We start from the raw sequence: 12094 nt of genomic DNA on the forward strand, positions 1-12094 counted from the left end.
GAAATGAGATAAATCAGAAAACATAAAACCAGTGTATTATCTAACACTCTGTGAGGAAATGGGATATTTGGATTGGTTAAATATTCTGTTTAAAATAATTACATATATTATACATTGGTAGAGATATCGAAATATGATAACATAAAAATACACAGTTCTACATCTTTATGGGAAAGAATGAAACTTTAGTATTTATTTTAGGTTGATTTGGAAGACTGCTGAGCTTGGAGTCATTATTTGGATCAAGAGGAGGTCAGATTCAGAGTTTACTTTGAGCCAAGGTCCAAAATGTAGTTAAAATAGAGAAGAAAGTTATAAATTCATTTGAGAAATTTTATCAGCTATCAAACAAAATCATTACTAACAAAACTTTTGGGAATAACTCCCAGAAGCTGGGGTAGGGAGGGTACCATTCCTTTGAATTAGCCCATTGTCAGAATGGCATCTTCCAGTGGTTGGGAGTGGTTATTGTCTTTTCTCGCAGAGTAAGAGCCTAAGGTACAGTTCAATGACCTCAGACAACAGTGAAACTGAGGCTGATATGATACAGGTCTGATGGGCTGAGGCATCCTTGAGCCTAAGAAAACTGTGTCATTTTTCAACAGTAACTACAGTAGAACAAAAAGTATATTTACATACTCAGATTTAATGCCTGTTGCTATGGAAAGTAACATGATTGATTTGATGGTAATATTGAGTTAGGATTGAGTAACAAGGTGGCCTAAATATAGAGAATAATCATGCTGTGACCCAGCTCACCTGTGTTGTGGAGCGTATGCTACTTTGGGGAAAGGGCTTCAGGTGTTGTAGTTTTACGCATTTAATCTGGTAGAAAAGGACCTCCAGGTGGTATACTTTTAGGCATTTAATCTGGGGAAAAGAGATCACAGCTGGTATACTTTTCCATCAGGTTCTGGGAATATCCTTCTTTTGCAAGGGAGGATATATTCTGGCTAAGTGTTTACTAGCACTTTAAGAAAAAGAGAATTTTAGAAACTGTCTTCTGGTATTTAAATGGGAAACAGGACTTCTGTACTATATATTGTACTGCATATATTGCACTCTGTGATACCTTTGAATGAATTAGAAAATGAAGCACCTTTGAGGGATATGTGCAATTTGGCCAGTGAAATCTGGGCTGCACTCAGCTCCCCTGGTTTCTTGGCCGAGTGTCTTTGTACAGAGCACTGTCCTGTACATGTTTTTGAGTACTGCTCAACCATGTTTTTCCTTTCCTATGCCCACATTGTGACCAACAAAATTACCACACTAATTACAATCTAGTTTCTAAAAGTACTCTCCTCCAAGTCAATTGTATATGCTGGCCAAATATTTTATAATAATATTAAGTTCTAATTGCTTTTGAATTGCTGATTGCCTATTCTTTCTTAGTTATTCATATTTATTTTAAATAAATTTATTTTATAGCATATTGATGTAAAAATGACCTATGATCACTATGTTTAAGAAGTACAGTAAGTCAGAAAATGTAATACCCATATATTTCTAACACTCTGTGAGGGGATGAGATATTTAGATTCAGCCACACTAATTACAATCTAGTTACAATCTAAAAGAAAAAAGAAAGGTATCTCCCAACCTGAATTTTCATCTTCTAGAAACAGCTACTGCAGGACTAGTCACTAGGGGCTAAATAATTTGCCGAAGTTCTAATCATCAATGAGCAAGGGAGACAGGATGGGGTTGGCCCTTTAACTTAGGGACCTGCTTTCTAAAACACTGTACTTCTTCTTAAGCATTTTCAATCTCTCCATTGTTTCCTTTGGATTTTTCTCAGTTATTGCCACAGAAAAATTGCAACTCTCTTTTTATTCTCTCTCCCTTTTGCTAGTTGGGAATCCCATATGATCCCGGTCAAGTCAAGAGAGTACAAGAATAGAGCTAATGATATGTCTTCATTAAATAAAATTAAAGTTTTACCTTTTGTAGTGAAATTAGACAATATCGGGAAGCAATGACATCAACCCTTAAAATATCTTGAGTCCTCTTCAGAATCTATAATGACATCTTCTACTGTCTCTTCCTCTTATAATTAAAAATTTAATTTAATTTACCTTAAGCACCAATGTTCAAGGGAAATTTCTTATTAAATTTTATTGTACTTCTTATTTTCCAAATGTATAGCAACTTTTACCTCACTTCATATGAATGAATTTGGATATTGCTTCAAACTTGTTTCTTAAGCTCAAATACCTCTTTGGAGTTTATGTGCATAAAGTATGGGATAGAGTCATAAAAGCAGCTTTATTTCTATGTAGTTGATTGATTTGTAGAAGAAGTTTATTGCACTGCAGTCAGCATTATAAGCATTACTGGACTATATTGCACTTAAATGCTTTCTCTGTGTGGGTTCTTTTATGTCTTTATGTATTTAATTTTATTTATTGCATTTCAGCTTTCTACTCCATGGCATGTCGATTTACAATATAGACTGTTGACTTATTTTAATAATATAAATTTAATAAATTTTAATAAAATTTTGTTATATATTTGGACATTGGATGTGAAAAACTTTTCTAGTGACAAACACTATTTCTGTTTTTGCCAAAACAGAGATAGTTTTGACAAAGTGACATAATCCCTATTTTACAGACTTTATTTATGATGGATATTTAATAAGTTTTACTAACTTTTCGAAAAATTTTCAGAGTGATAAATTTTCACAGAAAGTAGGGGTAAAAGCCTCTGTTCAACTCTGTCCCTGACTCAGATCGCCTCTAGCTTTTGCTTTCCTGTAGCAGAATTGAGAAAGGTGGGACCCCAGAAATCCTGGTCTTAGAAGAGCTGTGACCTCTCCCTAAAGAAAGAATGCGCTCTATAAATGAATACAGCTTACCACTCTACATTTACTATACAGTAGGGAATATGAGAAAATATAATAATAACTATAGTGCTTTAAGATTAAATGTGAGCTTAACCTTAATTAATATTTACAATATTTAAGTACTGGAGTTTTCTTAAAGCCACTCATTTTTTTCCATAGATTTCACTTTTTTCTTTTATACACCATATTTTATGTGTTTATGCATTTTTAACTTGTATAAATGGCATGATCGTTTAGATCTTTTCTTTTCTGCTTAAACTATGTTTTTAAGATCTTTCCATGTTTATTTGTATTTCTAGTTCATTGCTTCTAAGCAAGGCATAATATTTTATGGTATGCATTTACCGTACTTTACTTATGTGTTTTTAGGCAACCGTGTGAGTGATTCTTTCTGGATATACTCCGGAGACGAATTACTAGGTCATTGGTTACACCACTCTGATTTTTACTAAATACTGCCAGATTGTTGTCCGGAATGACTGTGCTAGTTTCATTTCTACATTTTGGCTAACTGTTGGTATTACTCAACTTCTAATTTTTGTGACTCTGATGGATATAAAGGTGTATTTTAATTTGAACTTTTTTCTAGTAATTAGGTTGAGCAATTCTTCAATATTTGTTCAGCTATTTGCATTCCAATCTGAATTCCTCTTCCTGTCTTTTGCTCATTTTTTTTTTCTATCAGGCTTCCAGTCTTTTCCTTGACTTCTTGTAAGAAACTCTTTTGGGGTGCCAATATTAATTCCTAATTAACTCTTGGTTTTGAAAAGTTCTTCCACCCTCCTGGTCTGTCAACCATTAGTCTATGGTAATTTTGACAAACAGAAATTCTAAATTTTGGTTTAATCTTTGCCCTACTGGCCTTTTTGGATCTTAACAAGTCCTTCTTCATTCCAAAGTCACAAAGATTTTTACCCATAATTGCTTTTATTAGCTTCATATTTCCTCCACTAATTTTTCCCATGAAAACTTTATTTTACTAAACTTTAGAGACTATTACATTCTCTCCTCAGAATTCAAATCTGAACACCTCCATGATGTAGTAAACCAGCATTTGGGCGGAAAGTAATACGTGACAGGAAACCAGTTTTTCAGGTTTAACCTAAGTTTAGATTAAAAAAAACTGGAGTCTGAGGGAGATTTTTTGAATATATCTGCATAATTCTTTAAACAGGAAGGAAAAAATTATAAGTGCTCGTAGCTCTTGACCTGATTCTGTGCCAGTAGCCTGGAGGCAGAAGTAGGTATTTAGTGCATTCAAACAGGTAGCCTTAGAGCAGAGAGAGAAATGTTTGTATTTTCTTGGATAATGGAAATACCTTTATGTAGCAGGAGTTTACGTGCATTCCCTGTTGTGTGAATAACAATTTTATTTTTAAACATTTCCATTCCGTTCTAGCCCCCTTTCCTTGTGTGCCTTTCACATAACAACTATACGTTTTTGAGTTGTTGCAGTGTTAAAGTGGTGGCTTCATGGAAACTCTGAGCATATTTTTTTGCTCCACATTTTTATTTTTTGTGCATTTGTTGTCTCTTTAAGTTCTTAAATTAACCTAATTTATAAATCGAGTCCTATTAGTCTCCATTTATTTTCTATTGCCTGAAATTTGTGTCAAAAAACTCAGAGGATACAGCCCCAGAGGAAACAACCTATTTCCCAATTTTAGATGTTAATTCATTACTAAGTTTCTTGGATCTTAATTTTAATTTTATATTATATTTTGTTGTTTGATCCTACATCTCACCTTAAAAATGTGGTCTGGGAAGAGTGATTACTGGGGGTATTAGCCTATGCCCTGAAGAAAGTATCAAGAATTTATACGTGCATCGAAAACTTTCACAGTTGATTTGACCATTGTCTTCTGGGGAGTTTGATTCTTTCATGCACCTGCCATTCCTGATATAGCCAGAGCTAAGTAAGCAGAGCCAAGGGAGAGGACTAGAGGGTACTGACATAGCAACCTCCCTAGCCAGCTGTGTGATCACCCCCTTAATCTACAGTCATTTTCCAGCTGTGAGGAAGAAGCTCTACAGCAGCTGCTCAGCACAAAGTGCTCACGTCCAGACTGGCTTAGGCAGGTGGCCGCTTTACTCATCTTCCCTTTTATTTTTTCCTTTTGTAAGCACGGATGTGTGCTCAGATGTGAGGCAGTTGTTCAAAGAACATCCTGGGATGAAAAGCAACTTTCATGCCATTATTAGGACTGAATCTTCAGATTTCATTAATTTAGTAAATATTAATGGCATCACTCAAAAGAAGTGCCCAATACTTACTTGGATATTTTCTCATAAGGTTACTGTTAGCAAGACTCAAAATTAAATTTTCAAAATATAACTATTCTTATTTTTAAATATACATTTTATGATAATCCTCCTCCTGCCAGGGCTGGCCCTCTAACTAACTTGTATAATTTAAAGGATATAAAAAGGCCATTCTGCTCCTAAATAGTTCACTAGCTTGCTATGAAACCTGAAGTTCCTCCTGAGAGGCACTCTTTTGGTTAAGGCATTTTTTCTAGCCCAATGCACAGGCCCCGATTATCTTGCAACATAGCAATTATATTGCAACCCTGCTATGGGAGAGGACCATGATGTGAACCGAGGATGGGAAAGGGCATAGGATACAGCTCCTGCCCTTGAGGGGTTTACAGTCTGTTTGGAAAGGCAGGGGACATATATTGAAGGTAAAATAACAAGGCAAGGGAGCATCTATGTAGATCACTACATTTACCTATGTAAATCATTTACATGTATAGGACTTAAAAAATGCTCTGAGGGCTGCTCTTCAGGGAAGGGCTTATGGATGACTGGGTGCTAGAGCCTGATCCTGAAAGAAGGTGGAGTTTGGAAAAGCAGAGAGACAATAACAAATATTCTAGACCAGGAATAAAGAAAGAGAGGATGTGTTCTGGAGCTAGGAAACAGAGTATGGTGATTGGAATGAATGAGTTCATGTAAGAGGTTGAGGACAATGAGATGCTGCGGTTGATGACAAGAGCTTGTGTGACAAGATCCAGTGAGTGGATATTTTTTGACATTGATTTTAGATGTAACATATGAAAAGCCTGACTTAAAAAGTATGTACAAACCAGGCACAGTGACTCACGCCTGTAATCCCAGCACTTTGGGAGGTTGAGGCAGGTGGATCACCTGAGGTCAGGAATTCAAGACCAACCTGGCCAACATGGTGAAACCCCATCTCTACTAAAAAGACAAAAACTAGCCAGGCATGGTGGTGGATGCCTGTAATCCCAGCTACTCAGGAGGCTGAGGCAGGAGAATCACTTGAACCCGGGAGGTGGAGGTTGCAGTGAGCTGAGATCACGCCACTGCACTCCAGCCTGGGCAACAAGAGTGAAAACTCCGTTTCAAAAAAAACAAACAAAAAAAAGTACACGCAAATCACAGTTACTTTGTTTATTATTTTAGTCTCAAAAAGAATTAACAAAGGCTGGATGACAACCAGGTATCCTCCTAAACCAAACGGTGAGCTAATAAAATCTGTTTGATTCCCTGTCATCTTTTTTTTCAGAAACCTGATTTATTTTTCTCCTTGCTATCTGCTTTCCTTTCTACTGGAAATGATCTGAATGCCTTTGGGATTGGCCCATTGTCTGGCTATCCATGGTTACCTCATCAGAATATTTTAGGAAACAAATAAACCCGCTATTCCTGACATCACTGGATATTCAAATACCTTTACGCTGTCCCTAGTACCTTCTTTCCCATACTGCCCCGTGCTTTACCTCGTCCAGCTCCTGTTTCCACTGTACTTCTCTCCTGACACATTTCACTTGGCCAACTGAATCCTGTTACTCCTGCATCCCTAAACCCTTCGTGGAATGTTTCCTTTCCTTCTTAATCATCCTAGACACCTAGCAGTCCCTACAGTTAGAGGTTTCAGGATTGCCCATTTGAGTGAGATTACATATTCTCTCACACCACAAATGCCTTAAGGTGGGGTAAGCATCCTCCGCACTTCCCAGTGTCCCATCCAGATCATCCCCCACCCCCACCACAAAAATCAAAATCCTCAGTCCTTTAAAGCTCTTTAGTTGTTTCCGTCTCAATAAATAAATAAATAAATAGGTTGAGTTTCACTCTTGCCATCCAGGCTGGAGTGCAATGGCGCGATCTCGCCTCACTGAAACCTCTGCTTTATTGGTTCAAGGGATTCTCGTGCCACTGCCTCCAGTGTAGCTGGGATTACAGGCACCTGCTACCATGTCCAGCTAATTTTTATATTTGTAGTAGAGACAGATTTTCACCATGTTGGCCAGGCTGGTCTCAACCTCCTGACCTTGGGTGATCTGCTTGCCCCAGCCTCCCAAAGTGCTGGGATTAAAGGCGTGAGAAACCATCGTGCCTGGCCTGCTTCAACCAATTTACAGACTACCAATCAGTCAGGTGTTTAGACCTGAGTTACTACTTTCCTTACCAATGCAACTCCTTCCATCATCTGGAATGACGTAAATTTTCGCATCAATGTTTAAATACAATATTTTAGCACGTTTCCTCTTTGTCTTCCTTCTACTGACTTTTACACCCAGTTTATTTCAGGTACCTCTGTAACCACATTCCGGACATCGGAATACTTGTAATGGTTCCTCCTGTTGAGTAATGTGTTGAAACCCTCCCTACTAGATAACAACTTTCTGTCTTTCTAACTTTTCATCAAATTACCCACTCTTTTGTTTCTCTTTCTCTCTCTCTCTTTCAGAGACTGAGTCTCACTCTGTTGTCCAGGCTGGAGTGCAGTAGCACAATCATAGCTCACTGCAGCCTCTAAATCCTGGGCTCAAGTGACCCTCTTACCTCAGCTTCCATAGCTGCTAGGACTACAGGCATGCACTGTATGTTTTTCCCTGGCTGTTTTTGTTGTTGTTGCTGTTGTTGTTTGTTTTTGAGAGACGAGGTCTTGCTATGTTGCCCAGGCTTTGAACATCTGGCCTCATTGAACATCTGGCCTCAAGTAATCCATCTACCCCACCCAACATCCCAAAGTGCTGGGATAGAAGTGTGAGCCATGGTGCCCAGCCCTCTCTTCTTGACCTTCCCTTTCTTAGGAATATCTTGTCTTTTTACTCTTCTACTTCTTCCCCATATATCAGTCTACATCTACCTTTCATTTCTTCCTTGTTCTTGACTGAATGGGATGGTCCATTTTTGTAACCATCCTGTGTCTATATCCTCAGAACTCTTGAGCCATTGTCTGTCTTATCCACCAGGTAAAATTTCAACACTGGATCAATCCAGTTATATGCTTTCTTCATAACAACACATCACTTGATGAATGGTTGGAAAGACACAAATACAGATATACAACTGCATGAATTGTTGCCACCACAAATTCTTGGTTTCTAACTTCATCTGGTCATCAGTGTTGCCTGCCATTTCTTCTGGTGCCTTTCTTTAGCTTTCTCTCTATTTCCCCTGGTGCCTATTTCAAATCTTCTCCATGAGCCTCTGACTTCTGCCTCCATCCCTTCTACTCCATAGTCTCATTTTCAGCAGATGACTTTGACTCTAGACTCAGACAAAAATCAAAAACAAATGAACTCTCTAATTTTCCCTTCCTTACTGACTTAACTGCATGAATAACTATAATTTCTTATTTTTCTCCTGTTATATCAGAAAAGTAACCTTCTACTTGAGGATTACCCTACCCATTGTGCTTTGAGTCCCATCCTTTTTTGTGGTGCTGCTGTTAAGATAATTAATCTTGCATGTTTCTTCAACCTCTTCACCTAGTCATCATCAGCTCTTCTTTAAATGCCCTACTCAACCCCAGCTCCTGTCCAACTATGGTTCCATCACTCTTCTTTCCCTCACCAGCAGAAGTCTCCAAAGAGTTGGCTGAACTTGCTGCATACTTTATTCACTTTCCCATCCACACTCTCTCCCTTTCATTGCGTGAATCTGCTCTTTTACAAACCTGTAGTGGTTCCTTCAGAAATGAGATGTTTCTACATGCTCATCCTCCTTGCCTTCTGTGCAGTACTGACATTTCTGCCTTCTCCCTCTTTCCTGAAATAGTGTTGTCCTCTTATACTGCAATTCTCTTCAAAACAGATTCGCCATCGGATGTGGGAACCTTCAACTTGCCAACAGAATTCATGCCCATCTATCTCCACTCAAGCTTTCCATCTTCCCTGTTGTTGTAGAAGAAGAGGTGTTCCCTCTTTCCTGAGGCTGATGCTTGAATCCACCCAGCCAGAAATCCTCTTTCTCTACCTTGACATAATGCAGCATCATGTCCTAGTGATTCTACCCACTTACCATCTCTTGGATCTGCCCAGCCTCTCCATCCCCACTTTTACTATTCTGGATCAGTTTACCATGATCAGGTCCACACTGGTATTTAACTGTTTCTTCAGAGGCTAATTTATTGCTACACTAATAAAGCTTTAGCTTTAGGGTTCTGTATTTCCAAAGGCCTTTGAAAATGCTCTGGTCTTAGAATTTTATATATTTTTTATTTTATGGAGAGCCTCCAAATTGTCTAAGCCTCAGTAGCCACCACTCCTGGATCTGCCCCCAGGACTACATGTTCTGTAGTCTCTGGTATTGTGCTATGCTAACACGTTCTCCACACTGCCATTACAGTATTTTTTCCTCATATGACCATCATATAATGCCACTTTCTTGCTTAAAAATTCTTCAATGACTTCTTATTGCTTTTAGATTTCTGGAAAAAATTCCTAAATAGAGCTTTTAGATCCATCCTGACCTGACCTCTGCTTTTCTCTCTTGCGTTGCCTTTGACTACACGTTTTAAAAGTTTTTCCATCATTCTCTCATCTCCAGTGATGTAAGCAGAGCAGGTTTTCTCCTTTAAAGATGAGGAAAATAAATCTCAGTGAAGGTAAATCATGTTCCTAAGCTTATGGAAAAAATGACTTATGTGGCTGAGATTTGGGCTGTGTCTTCCGATCCTTTTGAAAATTTATTTTTCCATTATAAAATGTGGCTTCTACATACAAATGTGCTCATTCTGGGATTATTTAAAAAAAAACAGAAGTCTTTGAGAGTAATTTTTGGGTCATATACTAGGTGATAAGATTTTTATTATTTGATTTGTATGTAAACAAAATTAACTGTTTTTAATGTATAAAACTAATCTAATTATATTTTAGTTACTTCAGTAATGAATATTTTCATAACTATTTGCAGACTGGCATATTTTAGGACCTGTATTTTTCAAAGAGATGCATTTATTAAGGGAATAGTTAAAGCGGTGATGCTTCCATTTCTATGTGAGGCCAAACTGATTTCAGAGTAGTAGACCCACCCTCTAAAACCTGACTAATCTTTAGATAGGTTTCTTCCTGACTGTGGCACCTGACTTCCCTCCGCTTAAAGTATTTACTTTGAAAAAACTTGCAATTGTAAACTCTTTCTCCGCCCTTTTGAAATGTAAATCTTCTAAAAAAGTATAATTATCAAGAAAGATAAGGTCTTTATCTCTCAGTCTCTGTGGGAAGGTAGAAGCCTAACTTCCGTAAGTGCTGATTAGCAAATACAGATGCCTAATCAGATTCACAAATCTCGCCTTTAAAGTCTTCCAGTACTTTCCTGTGACTCACCCTAGTGCTTAAAGATTCCCCTACCTTTGGTTTCAGTGGACTTGGGTTCAGTCTCTCTCTCCCATATTGCCATCATATTAGTCTTCCTTGGCATCTTCAACAGCTATCAGAGTAATTTTACTTTTATGGTGCCTACTTATAAGAGTGTTTCTAAAACTATAGAGAAATGTATTTGTAGGCACAACAGTTACTGATCTTGCTTTTTCTATTTCACTTGCTAAAAAGCATTTATTCTAGGTATTTGCTACTGGTAAACAGAAAAAATGTATAATTCTCAAGGATCATGTGCACCCCTCCAGAGCCCACTGATTTGTTTAGACCCTCCCATCTCTGAACAGATTCTGACATAGCTTATCACTTTAGCTCATGCTCCTCTTTATCCTCTGTGTAGTATAGATTATTTTCTCAACAACATTCTCCTTAGTATATAAGAGCAGACAGCATTGTTTTCCTTGCTGATACTGCCTTACATTATTTTATGACATGGTTTCATTTGTCTCCATAGGGGCAGAATATTGAGAAGGATGAATATAAGGAGAGGCCGTTCAGCCCATCAAGCTCTTTTCCTTTTAATGTACCCTAGAGAACATTTAATTGCTTCTTGAATGACCCCCAAGGTCTTCCTAGAATGAGCTTGTTGTCTTCTTTGTGGAGGAGACCATCCCCATTTCATTCGAACTCATTGTGACTTAATTATAGGATACATATAATAAATTGGAGGCAATCAGTAATCCTTAATCAAACAGGGTAAATTTATTTCACATGCAAGACACAATGGGCCCTTGTGAAATAGATGGCACACTTTCATTTACTGAACGATACCCAGATTAATTAACTCACCTGATAGCTGTGGTTTCAATTTCCCAACTCAACTCAAGTCTGTCTTATGGTTGCCCTTCTTTCTTTTTCTTATTCCATGAAACTGATCTTTAATAGACTTTCAGATTCAATGATTATGATTTCTCTCCACGTATATTTTCTTGTCATCATATTAAAAAAGCGTAAGTTTGTCTACAAACAGCACATAGTTTGTATATGTATTTTATATTACATATGATGTATTATATATGTGCACACACACACACACACACACATGCACACACATACACACACCCCTGCATGGTGGCGCACATTCAGTGAAAGATGCCAGACTGTCTTCTTTTTTTTAACGTGGCATTTCTTTAGTTACAACTCTATTACAGATCTGAGTTCGCTGGGTCTATTTCCAGAATTTTGCAATAATTTCTTTAAGCCTCCAGCAGTGCCTAATCACTTTCTAGAGCAGAGATTTTAGCTGTTTGGTTTCTGCTGGCTGTTTTCCCTGAAAATTACTGTAAGAAACTTAATTGATTTTTTTTTATTTATCTTCTAAAAAGTTGAGGTTTTTATTAAATTTAAGTGTCTGTTTAGTGCCTCTCATTGTGTATCCTGATTACTTTTGGTGACTCAGTGTAACATTTAATAACTGTGAGTTTTCTTTTGAAGAGTTCTTAACCAGGAAACAAGAGTTCTTACAGCTACATAGATAATTAACTTGAAGCTTGTCCGTCTCCTGAGAGACATCAAATATGTAAATGAGGAACTTAAGCCTTAACAAGACATGGTAAGAAAATCACTAAAAGTTTTATCACATGAAGGCTAAAATCCGTGTTTTTTTAAAAAA

The 12094-nt window shown here is 37.5% G+C and overlaps 1 long non-coding RNA gene across 1 annotated transcript in view; it reads right to left on the minus strand.

Moving 5' to 3' along the window:
- LOC129523695 (uncharacterized) overlaps positions 1-12094 on the minus strand; it is a 111654-nt gene that overhangs the window by 18813 nt on the left and 80747 nt on the right. The window lies entirely within an intron of this gene.

Source organism: Gorilla gorilla, chromosome 6, assembly GCF_029281585.2.
Source record: "Gorilla gorilla gorilla isolate KB3781 chromosome 6, NHGRI_mGorGor1-v2.1_pri, whole genome shotgun sequence".
Taxonomy (NCBI): domain Eukaryota; kingdom Metazoa; phylum Chordata; class Mammalia; order Primates; family Hominidae; genus Gorilla; species Gorilla gorilla.